This window comes from Muntiacus reevesi, chromosome X (genome assembly GCF_963930625.1).
Source record: "Muntiacus reevesi chromosome X, mMunRee1.1, whole genome shotgun sequence".
Classification (NCBI taxonomy): Eukaryota; Metazoa; Chordata; class Mammalia; order Artiodactyla; family Cervidae; genus Muntiacus; species Muntiacus reevesi.
The window spans coordinates 133,911,338-133,927,697 of record NC_089271.1 but is presented as its reverse complement, the minus strand read 5'-3'; the positions used below and the strand labels follow the sequence as shown (position 1 = coordinate 133,927,697).

At 47.9% G+C, this 16,360-nt stretch overlaps 1 long non-coding RNA gene across 3 annotated transcripts in view; it reads right to left on the bottom strand.

Moving 5' to 3' along the window:
* Positions 1-15,787, bottom strand: part of LOC136153435 (uncharacterized) — a 32,227-nt gene extending 16,440 nt beyond the window's left edge. Inside the window, exons 1-3 of one of the 3 annotated variants that reach the window (XR_010660398.1) lie at positions 11,717-11,820; positions 9,644-9,759; positions 7,755-7,870 (exon numbers count right to left, since the gene is read on the bottom strand). This is a non-coding gene — a long non-coding RNA (uncharacterized lncRNA). Of the gene's footprint in view, positions 1-7,754; positions 7,871-9,643; positions 9,760-11,716; positions 11,828-15,673 lie in introns of those variants that run through there. The other 2 variants (XR_010660400.1, XR_010660399.1) reach the window with 2 other exon arrangements.
* Positions 15,788-16,360: the final 573 nt, after the last annotated feature.

Sequence of the window (16,360 nt, the reverse complement as noted above, 5' to 3'; positions counted from 1 at the left end):
AGCACTAGGAAGCAAGAAAGGTGGGTTCAAGATCCAGTTCTGCTCCAATCTAGCTGTGTGACCACGCGGAAGGTAGCCAGCCTCTCTGAGGCAGTACTTCCTTCCTCACTAGTAGATGTCCAATGACAAGGCCTCTCATAGCCCCTATGTTCCACGAACTGGTGATCCACAAACCAAATTTGGGCCAGGAACATATTTTCTTTGGCCCAAATACTGTTTAAAATTGTTTTGATCTGGCAAGCAACACTTAAAAATCAGATTTTATAGAAATATTTAGATTTCCAAGCTATCTAGAAAAAACAGGAAGACCTAGCAACATTAAAAAAGTGGAAGACTTCACATAAAATTTGATTCCAATCTTTCTAGAAAACAATACCTGGACATACGCGATTATTTTTGTCAACTGTTTATTCTTTACAGTATAATATGATAAGTTTTGATAAGTAGCACAGAGAAAATATAAAGGAGATGGGGAGTTCTGAAGTAGTAGGGGAGGGGAATCCTGCAAGGCCTACAATTAACAGAGGCTGCTCTGAGAAAGCTTCTCTGCCAAAGGAGCTATTCCCAGGACCACAATGGGTTGGAGTCCAGGTGTTTCTGCTCCCTATAGATGGCGCATGTAGGAGAAAGGTTTAGGAGTGCTAATACCCTTTACATACCAAGTGGGGAGTAAGAAGACACTGACCTTGGCTGATGTGAATTGAAACAGATTTTTAAGCTTATTCTTTGATTTCACAAAGGCAACAAAATTTCAAATGGTAAAATAAGTATCAAACTCTGAGAGAAGAGGAGCCAATTGTATTTACAAAGCATTCACTAATCATGAGCAACTAAACACTGTCATCCAACCAGATGCATTTTTTGTCTAATGGGGGTCAAAGCAATTAGCCTGATACCTATAGCAATATCCTGCCTTGCCCTTACATCTGAGGTCAGGGCCATTACAAGGTATCAGAACTCATTCTAATTAGAAAACAACCAACTCTGTCAACCCAAGCACAGCATGGCAGAGACCCAAAGAGGAGAACTGGATCCTATTCCATTCTCTTGTTGGCCATTTATTGTCTGGGCTGGGACCTGACAGGTGATTTCTCTGGATACCAGTGTCTCCAAATGGAACAAAGTACCCATTAGTACACTCCAACATTTTGGATCATGATCTACAGTAAGAAATATGTTTGTCATTCATATAGCACACATTACTAAATAGATATATATATACAGGTAGACAGACAACAAACATATCATGAAGCAATCCTTACCCTTAGTGTGCATATTGCACATTATTATTTCCTAGCTCATCCCCCCTCCCTTTTTTTAATCCTTATCACTACTCACTAAATTGATTTTCTTAGCAGTGGGTAATAATTGGCAGCTTGAAAAACACTGCTTTAGACCAATGGTTCCCAAATCTGGTGCCACATCAGAATCCCATGGAGTCCTTGTTAAATATATATACTTGTGCTCCCTTCCTAACCTACAGAATCAGAATTTCTTCAGCGTGAGACCTAAGAAACTCTATTTTCTTTTACCAAGGACCAGCCATACACTGGCATTAAGACATCACAGTTCTCAAGATGCAGACGCAAATAACAGCAATAACAGTCATTAGTATCAAACACCTACTTCATGCCAGTGGAGCCAACATAAGAACTTTCCATTCGTTGACTCACTTAAATCCTTGAAGTAACTCCACTTTATAGATGAGGAAACTGAGGCTCACAGAGCCTCCACTTTATAGATGAGGAATTGAGCTCAGAGACATGGAGAGAGAGGTTAATGAAGTGATGGGGTTATGATTCATGGGGGCTCTGTTCCCACCCTTACTGATCCCTCCACCCTCTCCCCTCTGTAGTTCCAGAGACCTTGGATCTGTGCTAGATATTCTATACCAATTCAAGTTCAAGGCCATACCCCAAGGGGTCCAACCAAGAAAGGCAAAGAGAAGATGAAAACAAAACAATAACAGTTGCACTTTTATTGAATTTTAACTGTCCAAAGCATATGTGTGTCTATTTTCTCCACATTTATGCCTTTCGGGTATCCTGTGAGGCAGAAAGTGTTAGTCAAAGTGTTAGTTGCTCAGTTGTGTCTGACTCTTTGCAACCCCATGGACTGTAGCCCGCCAGGCTCCTCCATCCATGGAATTCACCAGGTAAGAACACTGGAGTGGGTAGCCATTCCCTTCTCCAGGGGATCTTCCTGACCCAGGTATCAAACCCAGGTTTCCTGAATTGCAGGCAGATTCTTTACCATCTGAGCCACCAGGAAAGATGGCAGAAGAGGCAGAAAAAAAAATACAGAGACACAAAGAGGGGAAGTGATTTACCCAAGGTCTGACAGCAAATGAAAGAAAAGCTATCCCAGGCACGGTCTACTACTGACTTCCCCAGGCAGGGTCTACTACTGCTCTTTCTCCAGAGTTTCTAGCTCCACCCCACTTCAAGTCTATCTCCCTTTAAGGTAGAAAAGGAAGAAGAGCTGGTACTTTCTACCTCCCTCTTTACAGGATTTACTATCAACTTCTGAAATGAGTACTCTGTATACACACTGCCTGAGGGACAGGTTGCCCCAAACCTCCTACACAAGGCTGTACTGAAAACTGGCAGTATTTCTGTTTTTGCCATGTAATTTGGAAACAGAAAACTCTGCACCATGCTTCAAAGAAAACTAATGGATTCAAGGATGAAAGGAAAAGGCATTATCCCTTCCATACAAGGTAAATGCCACCAGCCAAGAGTGAGGAAGTGTTTGGAAGTCACTGCCAAGCAAAATGTTGTGAGCCCACAGAAAGCCAAGGCAGTGGACTGGATCAATCTTTGTGATGGCAGAAAAGGGCTGGAGGGATGAATGACCCTCATTTAGCTTTCTTGGCTGAGACCCTTCCTCTGTTGAGAACATCCCTTCTGTTTCTGCCGTAGAAAGGGGTGTTGTTTGCAATGTGTATACATTTATGCGACACATAACTAGCTCTTTATCAAACACTCTTATTGATTCTAACATTTTTCTTCACCCCTTCACCTTCACAATACAAGTTGTTCCCTCTCTCCCCTTAACAGATCCCAAGGATCATCTAACACACACACTATTTAGTGAAAATAAAAGCAAGCCATCCTTCTTTTGGCCTCTGTCTCCCTATCTCAAAAGTCAATTATTGTTGTTGTTTAGCAGCTAAGTCATGTTCGACTCTGTAACCCGCCAGGCTCCTCTGTCCATGGGATTCTCCAGATAAGAATACTGGAGTGGTTTGTCATTTCCTTCTCCAGGGAATCTTCCCGACCAAGGGATCAAACCCGAGTTTCCTATGTCTCCTGCATTGGCAGTCAGGCTCTTTACCATGTGCCACCTGGGAAGCCCACATAAAGTCAATGAGTTAAACCAAATGGTCTGTTAGGTCCCTTCTCTAGTTCTAGGATTTGGATAAAATATGTAGGTAAAGCCCTACGTATAGCCCACAAATGTGACTCAGGATCTGAGCAGGGAGGGGCAAACTGATTTCAAATTGTGTTTTAAACAGTCGTCTTTTGTTAAAGGGGGTCAAAAAAGTGGGATAAAGAAAAAAAGAAACATTTCTATCATGCCCAGGGTCAGGCTAACATCCTAACAAGGAAAGTCACTCTCCTTTTTCTGTCTCTTGCTTTACTTTTTGTTCTCTTTATGCATGGCCACAGTTGCAAAGTCTGCCTTGTCAGTTGCCTCTTCCCTGCGTGTCAATTTCACATCCCAGGTGAAGATACAGGGAGCAATCTGGCCCTGTAATAGCTGAGGTTACAGCCACGCAGAGCTTCAAGTTAATGCCAGTCTCATCTCCACAGAAGCACTCCACTTGATGTCAGAAAAATTGGAAGAGGTGTTAAATTTGCTTTGTGACTGCAACTCCCTTTTAGTTGGGGGAGGCTGGCTTAGGATTTGATGGTTTTATAGATTTCAATATCAAGAAAGTAGAAAAGATCTCAGCTTTTTAATTTACACTGTCAATCACGGAGGTGGCTCCTTCCCCAAGGGGACGCTAACTAGATCTGCACTTGCAGTTTTGCCAACACAGCATGGGCACCTCTCCCACCTGCTTCCTGGGGCTGGGTTCAAGATGATGAGATTGCATAAGTGAAACATTTCCCGGGCATTTAAAAAAAACAGAAAAAATAAAAATACTCTCACCCTTCCACAGTACAGCAGATGCACTTCAGTCAAACTGCCACCATTTGAATCAAGTTACAGAATCTCCTGGGTCTCAGGTTGCTCATTATCAAATGGGAATAATATTAACAATACCTCCAAAGGTTATTGTGGAGAGTAAATGGGTAAAGTGCCTAAAGCAATGCCCCACCACATGCTAATACTTTGATAAATGCAGTTATGCTGACTATTATTATTTCTTTTGGCCAAATCGGTCTCTAACCAGCATTTTCTGGTCATCTCATTTCACCTGAGTGAAAGTCACTCAGTTGTGTCTGATTCTTTGCGACCCCAAGGAATAGCCCATGGAATTCTCCAGGATAGAATACTGGAGTGGGTAGCTGTTCCTTTCTCCAGGGGATCTTCCCAACCCAGGGGTTGAACCCAAGTCCCCCACATTGCAGGCAGATTCTTTACCAGTTGATCCACCAGAGAAGCCCTCTCACTTCACCAGAGGATCTAAAAGCACACTAGCGATAAGGTTGAGCTGAAATGCATCTTGGAGCCATTCGGGTGGGTTGAAGCTGCCCATTTTCCAGTTGCTGCCCTGATATTTATTCACTCAGCAAATATTTACCACCTATTACACAGCAGGCACTGTACTAGGTGATGACATACTAGTGAACAAGATAAAGTCCTTACTTCATAGTGTAAACACTCTAGAAGGGTCGGAGGGGGTGCACAGTATGTAGCCAAGAAATACAATGAATGAGACAGGGATGAGCTCTCATGATCTGGAGACCTAAAGCCAGTAATGGCTGGGGTGGGGATTGGGGCATGGGAAAGGGTGGTGTGAGATGAGACTGCAGAGGAAGGCAGGGGCCAGATCATTAGAGCCTTTCAGGCCAGGTGAGGAGTTGTATCTTCATCCTAAGAACACTGGGAAATAAATGGAAGGTTTCAAGCAAAGGATCAATACACTCTGTGTGGCTGAGAGGAAGAGGAACATTGTAGATGAAAAATTATAAGTCGTGCTTTGGACAGTGTGCATAGACTCTGGCTGCCCAGCTAAGTAGCTGATCAATCAGTTTCTGTATCTTAAGTTCCTTCTCACTGAGGATCTCAAAGCATGAGGGGCCTCTGGAAAATTAATAATCCCTGCTCCTTATCTCTGGCTCAGCAGGTTTCTTTTTGTGCCTCCTTTGACCGAAGATGAAATAATGACTTCAGTTAGTTCCTACCAGTTTTTCAAGATTCTTCATTTATATACAGGCTCCTGGTACCTCTTAATCAATCTCTCTCTCTCACATACATGCACGTGTGCACGTGCATGCTCACACACACACACACACACACACACTTATCATTTCCCAATGTCCCTTTTTATCTGATTGCTCTTTGTCATGACCCAAAAACCTTCCACTTTGGGGCATACACCTTCATTCAAGGACAAGGATTCTCCATCTGATGCCACCAAGAAATCATCTAGAGTTTCACAGCTTCACCCAAACCCTCTCCCTGTGACAGGAGAAAGGTACTTGGAGCAGAGCCAAGTGAGCTGAGAAAATGAGTCGAGCACTGAGAAATTAAAGAAAGTAATGTTGATGGGCAGGGGGATTAATCAGGAAATCTTAAGGTCACTGTGGAGAAAAGGGAACCCTCTTACACTGTTGGTGGGAATGCAAACTAGTACAGCCACTATGGAAAACAGTGTGGAGATTTCCTAAAAAACTGGAAATAGAACTGCCACATGACCCAGCAATCCCACTTCAGGGCATACACACTGAGGAATCCAGATCTGAAAGAGACACGTGCACCCCAATTTTCATTGCAGCACTGTTTATAATAGCCAGGACATGGAAGCAACGTAGATGCCCATCAGCAGATGAATGCATAAGGAAGCTGTGGTACATATACACCATGAAATATTACTCAGCCGTTAAAAAGAATTCATTTGAAGTAGTTCTAATGAGATGGATGAAACTGGAGTCCATTATACACAGTGAAGTAAGCCAGAAATATAAAGAATATTACAGCATACTAACACATATATATGGAATTTAGAAAGATGATAATGATAACCCTATATGCAAAACAGAAAAAGAGACACAGAGTACAGAAGAGACTTTTGAACTCTGAGGGAGAAGGTGCGGGTGGGATGTTTCCAAAGAACACCTTGTATATTATCTATGGTGAAAGAGATCACCAGCCCAGGTGGGATGCATGAGACAAGTGCTTGGGCCTGGTGCACTGGGAAGACCCAGAGGAATCGGGTGGAGAGGGAGGAGGGATGGGGAATACGTGTAACTCTATGGCTGATTCATATCAATGTATGACAAAACCAACTGACAAATTAAAAAAAAAAAAATAATAAAGTGAGAAAAACAATTAAAAAAAAAAAAAAAGCATCCATGATTCCAGGAGCCCACACCATCATGCGTGGCGAGAACCTGGATTTACTCCAACTGCCAAGGGTTTTCAACCAAACCCTAATACGTGAATCATCAAGTTAATTCTGGTCCTAACCCTGATCAGTAACAACAAAGTGACAGAATCCATCACAAGCCTGTCTCCCCAGGAAGCAGTGGCCAGGACACAGGGCTCAGAGTCTCAGACTGCTGTCTCAAGAGTCTCAGACTGCTGTCGATATGGACCAGAGCTGGACGGCTCCTCTCGATGTCCTTCTCTCTATGGACTTACTGCCCAGGAGAGCCCCCGAGAGACGAGACACTCTTCCCCCAACACTCCAGTGGAGACAACCGAGCTGGGAGGGTTTGGAAGGTTTTTTTGGCTCCCGTGGGCCTTTTTTAACACGCAAAGGGCGAAGGGAGAGGCCCAGCTCAAGAGGGTGGTTGGCATTTCTGGAGCAACAGTGCCATCAAGCGGAAACCTTTTGAGCATGGCATGCAGGCCCTTCCTGTGGGGGAAGGCCCGTGACTGGAGGAAGCGAGGGTCTGGAGCACTCACAAGACCCTGGGCAAACCTGGTGGCCAGCCACATCACCAGAACAGGTGTGGGACCAACAGGGAGTGGTGTGCTGGGGCCTGGCTTACCCACCAAGGAGTCCCTGGCTGTCAAGCGCAGGGGGCATGGCGTCAGCAGCGGCCATGTTCAAGAACAAGGCTCTGAAGCGCCTGCCCCCGGCCACCTGGCCCATGCTGCAGGAAGGCTACTTTTGCTAGGTTTACAAGGACTCAGGTTGCTGAACTAACCCTGCCTTTGCTCAGTCTTAGCATTAACGAAGCACCTCCATGGAACTAGGGTAAACTGGATTAAGATACTTTGGAAATCATCCTTCTCAAAGGCAAAGGAGTAAAACACAAAGTATACCAGGGAGTTCTCGTCCACACCCATCAGATGTGTGAAATCCCCTCCAGGAAAAAAACGGCCCTTGCCGGGCTTGAGTTTAAATTAAATTCAGGCACCTTTGAACTTGCAGATGAGTGATAGTTGAAACAAGCAGGGAAAACTTTGCTGATCATTACGATCACACAACTGCAGCCACTGAGTATACCTGAACACGCTACTAACCAGACAGTAACCTGAGAAATTCGGTGAGAGACCTGCCTTGAGAGAGGTGCCTACTGTACAGAAGCGGGTAACAGAACCAAAGGACGACTGAGGGCTGTATTGCGCACCTACGAGACGTGTGAAATCAGTGTCTGGTCTCGGTCAATTCCTCAACGCTGGCTCCACACCAAGGCAACGAAGGAGCCGTTGATCACACTCTTCTCTTACTTTAGCAAGCCCCCACCTGGAAAGGAAAGAAAATACCATTTTACACCTTTGCCACATATGCAGATTAACATCCTTCAGTAAGAACTCAGCTTGAAAAACATAAGAAGGAAAAAACGCACCAGTCCCCTCCTAGTTCCATTAACAGAAACCAAACAAAAACACCCTAGCGAACCACACTACCTACGCTTAGGAGAAGTCAGCCTAAATGGCCAGATGGTATGGACTCTATACTGCAAACCCACTGTGACGTACTTGACTGAGACCATTTAGTCGCCAGTAGAGACACTTCCTGGGACTGAGGTTGCAGTTCCACATACTAATGACCTTTCCTGCTTACCTAAACGAGTAGCCCTGAGGTTTGCGAAATGAGTAACCTGTTCGCCTTGCATCCACAGATACGCAAACGTTCTCCCGCTTACCACTTATTGATGCCCGTGGGGGATGGCTGTGCTGGCACAAGGGCCACGTGACATAAGTCTAGGGTTTCTTCAGCACGCTCAGTCACCTAGCTGGAAACAACTTACCAAAGTGGACGGAGCCCCATAACTAAGAATGCTCTGTGGGGACCAATCTCTACACCTGTTCCAAAAGGATCCGTTGTTGCAGGAGTGCACACTATGATGCACGGGTAAAACCTGGATTTATTCCACGTGGCAAGGGGTTTCTACCAAACCCCAATACGTGAATCATCCGGGTAATTCTGGTCCTGACTCTCATCAGTAACAACAAACTGACAGAATCCATCACATCCCGGTCTCCCTAGGAACCAGCTGGCCGGGACACAGGGCTCAGAGTTTCAGACACTGCTGTTGATGCGGACCAGCGCTGGCCGGCTCCTCTGGATGTCCTTTTCTCTACGGTCTTCTGGCCCAGGAGAGCCCCCGAGAGGAGACACCTCTTCCGCCAACATTCCAGTGGAGCCGACCCAGCTGGGAGGGTTTGGAAGGTTTCTCTGGCTACCGTGGGCCTCTGTGAACACGCAAAGGGCGGAGGGGGAGGTCCAGCTCCAGAGGCTGGTTGGCATTTCTGGGGCAGCAGTGCCATCAAGCGAAAACCTTTTGAGCATGGCGTGCAGGCCCTTCCTGTGGATCCTGCTGGGGGAAGGCCTGTGACTCTAGGAAGTGAGGGTCTGGAGCACTCAGAAGATCCTGGGCGAACCCGGAGGCCTGTCGCCTCACCACGTGTGGGAGGAACAGGTAGTGGTGTTCTGGGGCCTGGCATACCCACCAAGGAGCCCCTGGCTGTCAAGCGCTCGGGGGTGTGGCGGAGGCAGCAGCCATGTTCAGAACGGAACAAGGCTCTGAAGCGCCTGCCCCCGGCCACCTGGCCCATGCTGCAGGAAGGCTACTTTTGCTAGGTTTACAAGGACTCAGGTTGCTGAACTAAGCCTGCCTTTGCCCACTCTTAGGATGAAGGACACACCTCACTGGAAGCAGAGTAAACTGGATTCATATCCTTCAGAAAATCATCTTTCTCAAAGGCAAAGGACTAAACCAAACAGTACACCGGTGAGTTCTCTTCCATACCCATCAGACAGGTGAAATCGGCTCCAGGAAAATAATGGCCCTTGCCAGGCTCAAGTTAAAATTGAATTCAGGCGCCCTTGAACTTGAAAATGGTTGACAGCTGAATCAAGCAGGGAAAACTGTAGCCACTAAGGATACCTGAACACGCTACTAACCAGACAGTAACCCGAGATATTCGGTGAGAGACCTGCCCTGAGAGGGGTGGCCTACTGTACAGAAGCGGGTAACAGAACCAAAGCACGGCTGAGGGCTGCATTCCGCACCTACGAGAAGTGTGAAATCAGTGTCTGGTCTCGGGCTATGCCTCAACGCTGGCTCCACACCAAGGCAACGAAGGAGCCGGTGATCACACTCTTTTCTTACTTTAGCAAGCCGCCACCTGGAAAGGAAAGAAAACACCATGTTGCCCCTCTGCCACATATGCAGATCAACATCCTTCAGTAAGAATTCAGCTTGAAAAATATGAGAAGCAAAACAAAAAAACGTACCAGTCACCTCCTAGTTCCATTAACAGAAAACAAACAAAGAAACCGGATCGAACCACACTACCTACCCTGAGGAGTAAAAGTGAAAGTGAAGTCCCTCAGTCAAGTCCAACTATTTGCAAACCCATGGTCTGTAGCCTAGTAGGCTCCTCCGTCCATAGGCTATTCCAGGCAAAAATACTGGAGTGGGTTGCCATTTCCTTCTCCAGCAGCAGTCAGCCTCAATGTCCAGGTGGTCTGGACTTTATTCTGGAAACCCACTGTGATGTAACTCACTGTGACCATTTAGTCGCCCGTAGAGTCACTTCCTGGGACTGAGGTTGCAGTTCCACATACCAATGACACTTCCTGCTTACCTAAACGAGTAGCCCTGAGGTGTGCGAAATGAATAACCTGTTAGCCCTGCATCCACGGATACACAACCGTTCTCACGCTTACCACTTATTGATTCCCGTGAGGGATGGATGGGTATCCTGGCACAAGGGCCACGGGACATAAGCCTAGGGTTTCTTCAGCACGCTCAGTCACCTAGCTGGAAACCAGTTACCAAAGTGGACGGAGCCCCATAACTAAGAATGCTCTGTGGGGACCAATCTCTACACCTGTTCCAAAAGCATCCATAATTCCAGGAGCGCACACCAGGATGCGTGGCGAGAACCTGGATTTACTCCAACTGCCAAGGGTTTTCAACCAAACCCTAATACGTGAATCATCAAGTTAATTCTGGTCCTAACCCTGATCAGTAACAACAAAGTGACAGAATCCATCACAAGCCTGTCTCCCCAGGAAGCAGTGGCCAGGACACAGGGCTCAGAGTCTCAGACTGCTGTCTCAAGAGTCTCAGACTGCTGTCGATATGGACCAGAGCTGGACGGCTCCTCTCGATGTCCTTCTCTCTATGGACTTACTGCCCAGGAGAGCCCCCGAGAGAGGAGACACTCTTCCCCCAACACTCCAGTGGAGACAACCGAGCTGGGAGGGTTTGGAAGGTTTTTTTGGCTCCCGTGGGCCTTTTTTAACACGCAAAGGGCGGAGGGAGAGGCCCAGCTCCAGAGGGTGGTTGGCATTTCTGGAGCAACAGTGCCATCAAGCGGAAACCTTTTGAGCATGGCATGCAGGCCCTTCCTGTGGGGGAAGGCCCGTGACTGGAGGAAGCGAGGGTCTGGAGCACTCACAAGATCCTGGGCGAACCTGGTGGCCAGCCACTTCACCAGAACAGGTGTGGGACCAACAGGGACTGGTGTGCTGGGGCCTGGCTTACCCACCAAGGAGCCCCTGGCTGTCAAGCGCTAGGGGGCATGGCATCAGCAGCGGCCATGTTCAAGAACAAGGCTCTGAAGCGCCTGCCCCCGGCCACCTGGCCCATGCTGCAGGAAGGCTACTTTTGCTAGGTTTACAAGGACTCAGGTTGCTGAACTAACCCTGCCTTTGCTCAGTCTTAGCATTAACGAAGCACCTCCATGGAACTAGGGTAAACTGGATTAACATACTTCGGAAATCATCTTTCTCAAAGGCAAAGGAGTAAAACACAAAGTATACCAGGGAGTTCTCGTCCACACCCATCAGATGTGTGAAATCCCCTCCAGGAAAAAAACGGCCCTTGCCGGGCTTGAGTTTAAATTAAATTCAGGCGCCTTTGAACTTGCAGATGAGTGATAGTTGAAACAAGCAGGGAAAACTTTGCTGATCATTACGATCACACAACTGCAGCCACTGAGTATACCTGAACACGCTACTAACCAGACAGTAACCTGAGAAATTCGGTGAGAGACCTGCCTTGAGAGAGGTGCCTACTGTACAGAAGCGGGTAACAGAACCAAAGGACGACTGAGGCCTGTATTGCGCAGCTACGAGACGTGTGAAATCAGTGTCTGGTCTCGGTCAATTCCTCAACGCTGGCTCCAACCAAGGCAATGAAGGAGCCGTTGATCACGCTCTTCTCTTACTTTAGCAAGACCCCACCTGGAAAGGAAAGAAAATACCATTTTACACCTTTGCCACATATGCAGATTAACATCCTTCAGTAAGAACTCAGCTTGAAAAACATAAGAAGGAAAAAACGCACCAGTCCCCTCCTAGTTCCATTAACAGAAACCAAACAAAAACACCCTAGCGAACCACACTACCTAAGCTTAGGAGAAGTCAGCCTAAATGGCCAGATGGTCTGGACTCTATACTGCAAACCCACTGTGACGTACTTGACTGTGACCATTTAGTCGCCAGTAGAGACACTTCCTGGGACTGAGGTTGCAGTTCCACATACTAATGACCTTTCCTGCTTACCTAAACAAGTAGCCCTGCGGTTTGCGAAATGAGTAACCTGTTCGCCTTGCATCCACAGATACGCAAACGTTCTCCCGCTTACCACTTATTGATGCCCGTGGGGGAAGGATGTGCTGGCACAAGGGCCACGTGACATAAGTCTAGGGTTTCTTCAGCACGCTCAGTCACCTAGCTGGAAACAACTTACCAAAGTGGACGGAGCCCCATAACTAAGAATGCTCTGTGGGGACCAATCTCTACACCTGTTCCAAAAGGATCCGTTATTGCAGGAGTGCACACTATGATGCACGGGTAAAACCTGGATTTATTCCACGTGGCAAGGGGTTTCTACCAAACCCCAATACGTGAATCATCCGGGTAATTCTGGTCCTGACTCTCATCAGTAACAACAAACTGACAGAATCCATCACATCCCGGTCTCCCTAGGAACCAGCTGGCCGGGACACAGGGCTCAGAGTTTCAGACAGTGCTTTTGATGCGGACCAGCGCTGGCCGACTCCTCTGGATGTCCTTTTCTCTACGGTCTTCTGGCCCAGGAGAGCCCCCGAGAGGAGACACCTCTTCCGCCAACATTCCAGTGGAGCCGACCCAGCTGGGAGGGTTTGGAAGGTTTCTCTGGCTACCGTGGGCCTCTGTGAACACGCAAAGGGCGGAAGGGTAGGTCCAGCTCCAGAGGCTGGTTGGCATTTCTGGGGCAGCAGTGCCATCAAGCGAAAACCTTTTGAGCATGGCGTGCAGGCTCTTCCTGTGGATCCTGCTGGGGGAAGGCCTGTGACTCTAGGAAGTGAGGGTCTGGAGCACTCAGAAGATCCTGGGCGAACCCGGAGGCCTGTCGCCTCACCACGTGTGGGAGGAACAGGTAGTGGTGTTCTGGGGCCTGGCATACCCACCAAGGAGCCCCTGGCTGTCAAGCGCTCGGGAGTGTGGCGGAGGCAGCAGCCATGTTCAGAACGGAACAAGGCTCTGAAGCGCCTGCCCCCGGCCACCTGGCCCATGCTGCAGGAAGGCTACTTTTGCTAGGTTTACAAGGACTCAGGTTGCTGAACTAAGCCTGCCTTTGCCCACTCTTAGGATGAAGGACACACCTCACTGGAAGCAGAGTAAACTGGATTCATATCCTTCAGAAAATCATCTTTCTCAAAGGCAAAGGACTAAACCAAACAGTACACCGGTGAGTTCTCTTCCATACCCATCAGACAGGTGAAATCGGCTCCAGGAAAATAATGGCCCTTGCCAGGCTCAAGTTAAAATTGAATTCAGGCGCCCTTGAACTTGAAAATGGTTGACAGCTGAATCAAGCAGGGAAAACTGTAGCCACTAAGGATACCTGAACACGCTACTAACCAGACAGTAACCCGAGATATTCGGTGAGAGACCTGCCCTGAGAGGGGTGGCCTACTGTACAGAAGCGGGTAACAGAACCAAAGCACGGCTGAGGGCTGCATTCCGCACCTACGAGAAGTGTGAAATCAGTGTCTGGTCTCGGGCTATGCCTCAACGCTGGCTCCACACCAAGGCAACGAAGGAGCCGGTGATCACACTCTTTTCTTACTTTAGCAAGCCGCCACCTGGAAAGGAAAGAAAACACCATGTTGCCGCTCTGCCACATATGCAGATCAACATCCTTCAGTAAGAATTCAGCTTGAAAAATATGAGAAGCAAAACAAAAAAACGTACCAGTCACCTCCTAGTTCCATTAACAGAAAACAAACAAAGAAACCGGATCGAACCACACTACCTACCCTGAGGAGTAAAAGTGAAAGTGAAGTCCCTCAGTCAAGTCCAACTATTTGCAAACCCATGGTCTGTAGCCTAGTAGGCTCCTCCGTCCATAGGCTATTCCAGGCAAAAATACTGGAGTGGGTTGCCATTTCCTTCTCCAGCAGCAGTCAGCCTCAATGTCCAGATGGTCTGAACTTTATTCTGGAAACCCACTGTGATGTAACTCACTGTGACCATTTAGTCGCCCGTAGAGTCACTTCCTGGGACTGAGGTTGCAGTTCCACATACCAATGACACTTCCTGCTTACCTAAACGAGTAGCCCTGAGGTGTGCGAAATGAATAACCTGTTAGCCCTGCATCCACGGATACACAACCGTTCTCACGCTTACCACTTATTGATTCCCGTGAGGGATGGATGGGTATCCTGGCACAAGGGCCACGGGACATAAGCCTAGGGTTTCTTCAGCACGCTCAGTCACCTAGCTGGAAACCAGTTACCAAAGTGGACGGAGCCCCATAACTAAGAATGCTCTGTGGGGACCAATCTCTACACCTGTTCCAAAAGCATCCATAATTCCAGGAGCGCACACGAGGATGCGTGGCGAGAACCTGGATTTACTCCAACTGCCAAGGGTTTTCAACCAAACCCTAATACGTGAATCATCAAGTTAATTCTGGTCCTAACCCTGATCAGTAACAACAAAGTGACAGAATCCATCACAAGCCTGTCTCCCCAGGAAGCAGTGGCCAGGACACAGGGCTCAGAGTCTCAGACTGCTGTCTCAAGAGTCTCAGACTGCTGTCGATATGGACCAGAGCTGGACGGCTCCTCTCGATGTCCTTCTCTCTATGGACTTACTGCCCAGGAGAGCCCCCGAGAGAGGAGACACTCTTCCCCCAACACTCCAGTGGAGACAACCGAGCTGGGAGGGTTTGGAAGGTTTTTTTGGCTCCCGTGGGCCTTTTTTAACACGCAAAGGGCGGAGGGAGAGGCCCAGCTCCAGAGGGTGGTTGGCATTTCTGGAGCAACAGTGCCATCAAGCGGAAACCTTTTGAGCATGGCATGCAGGCCCTTCCTGTGGGGGAAGGCCCGTGACTGGAGGAAGCGAGGGTCTGGAGCACTCACAAGATCCTGGGCGAACCTGGTGGCCAGCCACTTCACCAGAACAGGTGTGGGACCAACAGGGACTGGTGTGCTGGGGCCTGGCTTACTCACCAAGGAGCCCCTGGCTGTCAAGCGCTCGGGGGCATGGCGTCAGCAGCGGCCATGTTCAAGAACAAGGCTCTGAAGCGCCTGCCCCCGGCCACCTGGCCCATGCTGCAGGAAGGCTACTTTTGCTAGGTTTACAAGGACTCAGGTTGCTGAACTAACCCTGCCTTTGCTCAGTCTTAGCATTAACGAAGCACCTCCATGGAACTAGGGTAAACTGGATTAACATACTTCGGAAATCATCTTTCTCAAAGGCAAAGGAGTAAAACACAAAGTATACCAGGGAGTTCTCGTCCACACCCATCAGATGTGTGAAATCCCCTCCAGGAAAAAAACGGCCCTTGCCGGGCTTGAGTTTAAATTAAATTCAGGCGCCTTTGAACTTGCAGATGAGTGATAGTTGAGACAAGCAGGGAAAACTTTGCTGATCATTACGATCACACAACTGCAGCCACTGAGTATACCTGAATACGCTACTAACCAGACAGTAACCTGAGAAATTCGGTGAGAGACCTGCCTTGAGAGAGGTGCCTACTGTACAGAAGCGGGTAACAGAACCAAAGGACGACTGAGGGCTGTATTGCGCACCTACGAGACGTGTGAAATCAGTGTCTGGTCTCGGTCAATTCCTCAACGCTGGCTCCACACCAAGGCAACGAAGGAGCCGTTGATCACGCTCTTCTCTTACTTTAGCAAGACCCCACCTGGAAAGGAAAGAAAATACCATTTTACACCTTTGCCACATATGCAGATTAACATCCTTCAGTAAGAACTCAGCTTGAAAAACATAAGAAGGAAAAAACGCACCAGTCCCCTCCTAGTTCCATTAACAGAAACCAAACAAAAACACCCTAGCGAACCACACTACCTAAGCTTAGGAGAAGTCAGCCTAAATGGCCAGATGGTCTGGACTCTATACTGCAAACCCACTGTGACGTACTTGACTGTGACCATTTAGTCGCCAGTAGAGACACTTCCTGGGACTGAGGTTGCAGTTCCACATACTAATGACCTTTCCTGCTTACCTAAACAAGTAGCCCTGCGGTTTGCGAAATGAGTAACCTGTTCGCCTTGCATCCACAGATACGCAAACGTTCTCCCGCTTACCACTTATTGATGCCCGTGGGGGAAGGATGTGCTGGCACAAGGGCCACGTGACATAAGTCTAGGGTTTCTTCAGCACGCTCAGTCACCTAGCTGGAAACAACTTACCAAAGTGGACGGAGCCCCATAACTAAGAATGCTCTGTGGGGACCAATCTCTACACCTGTTCCAAAAG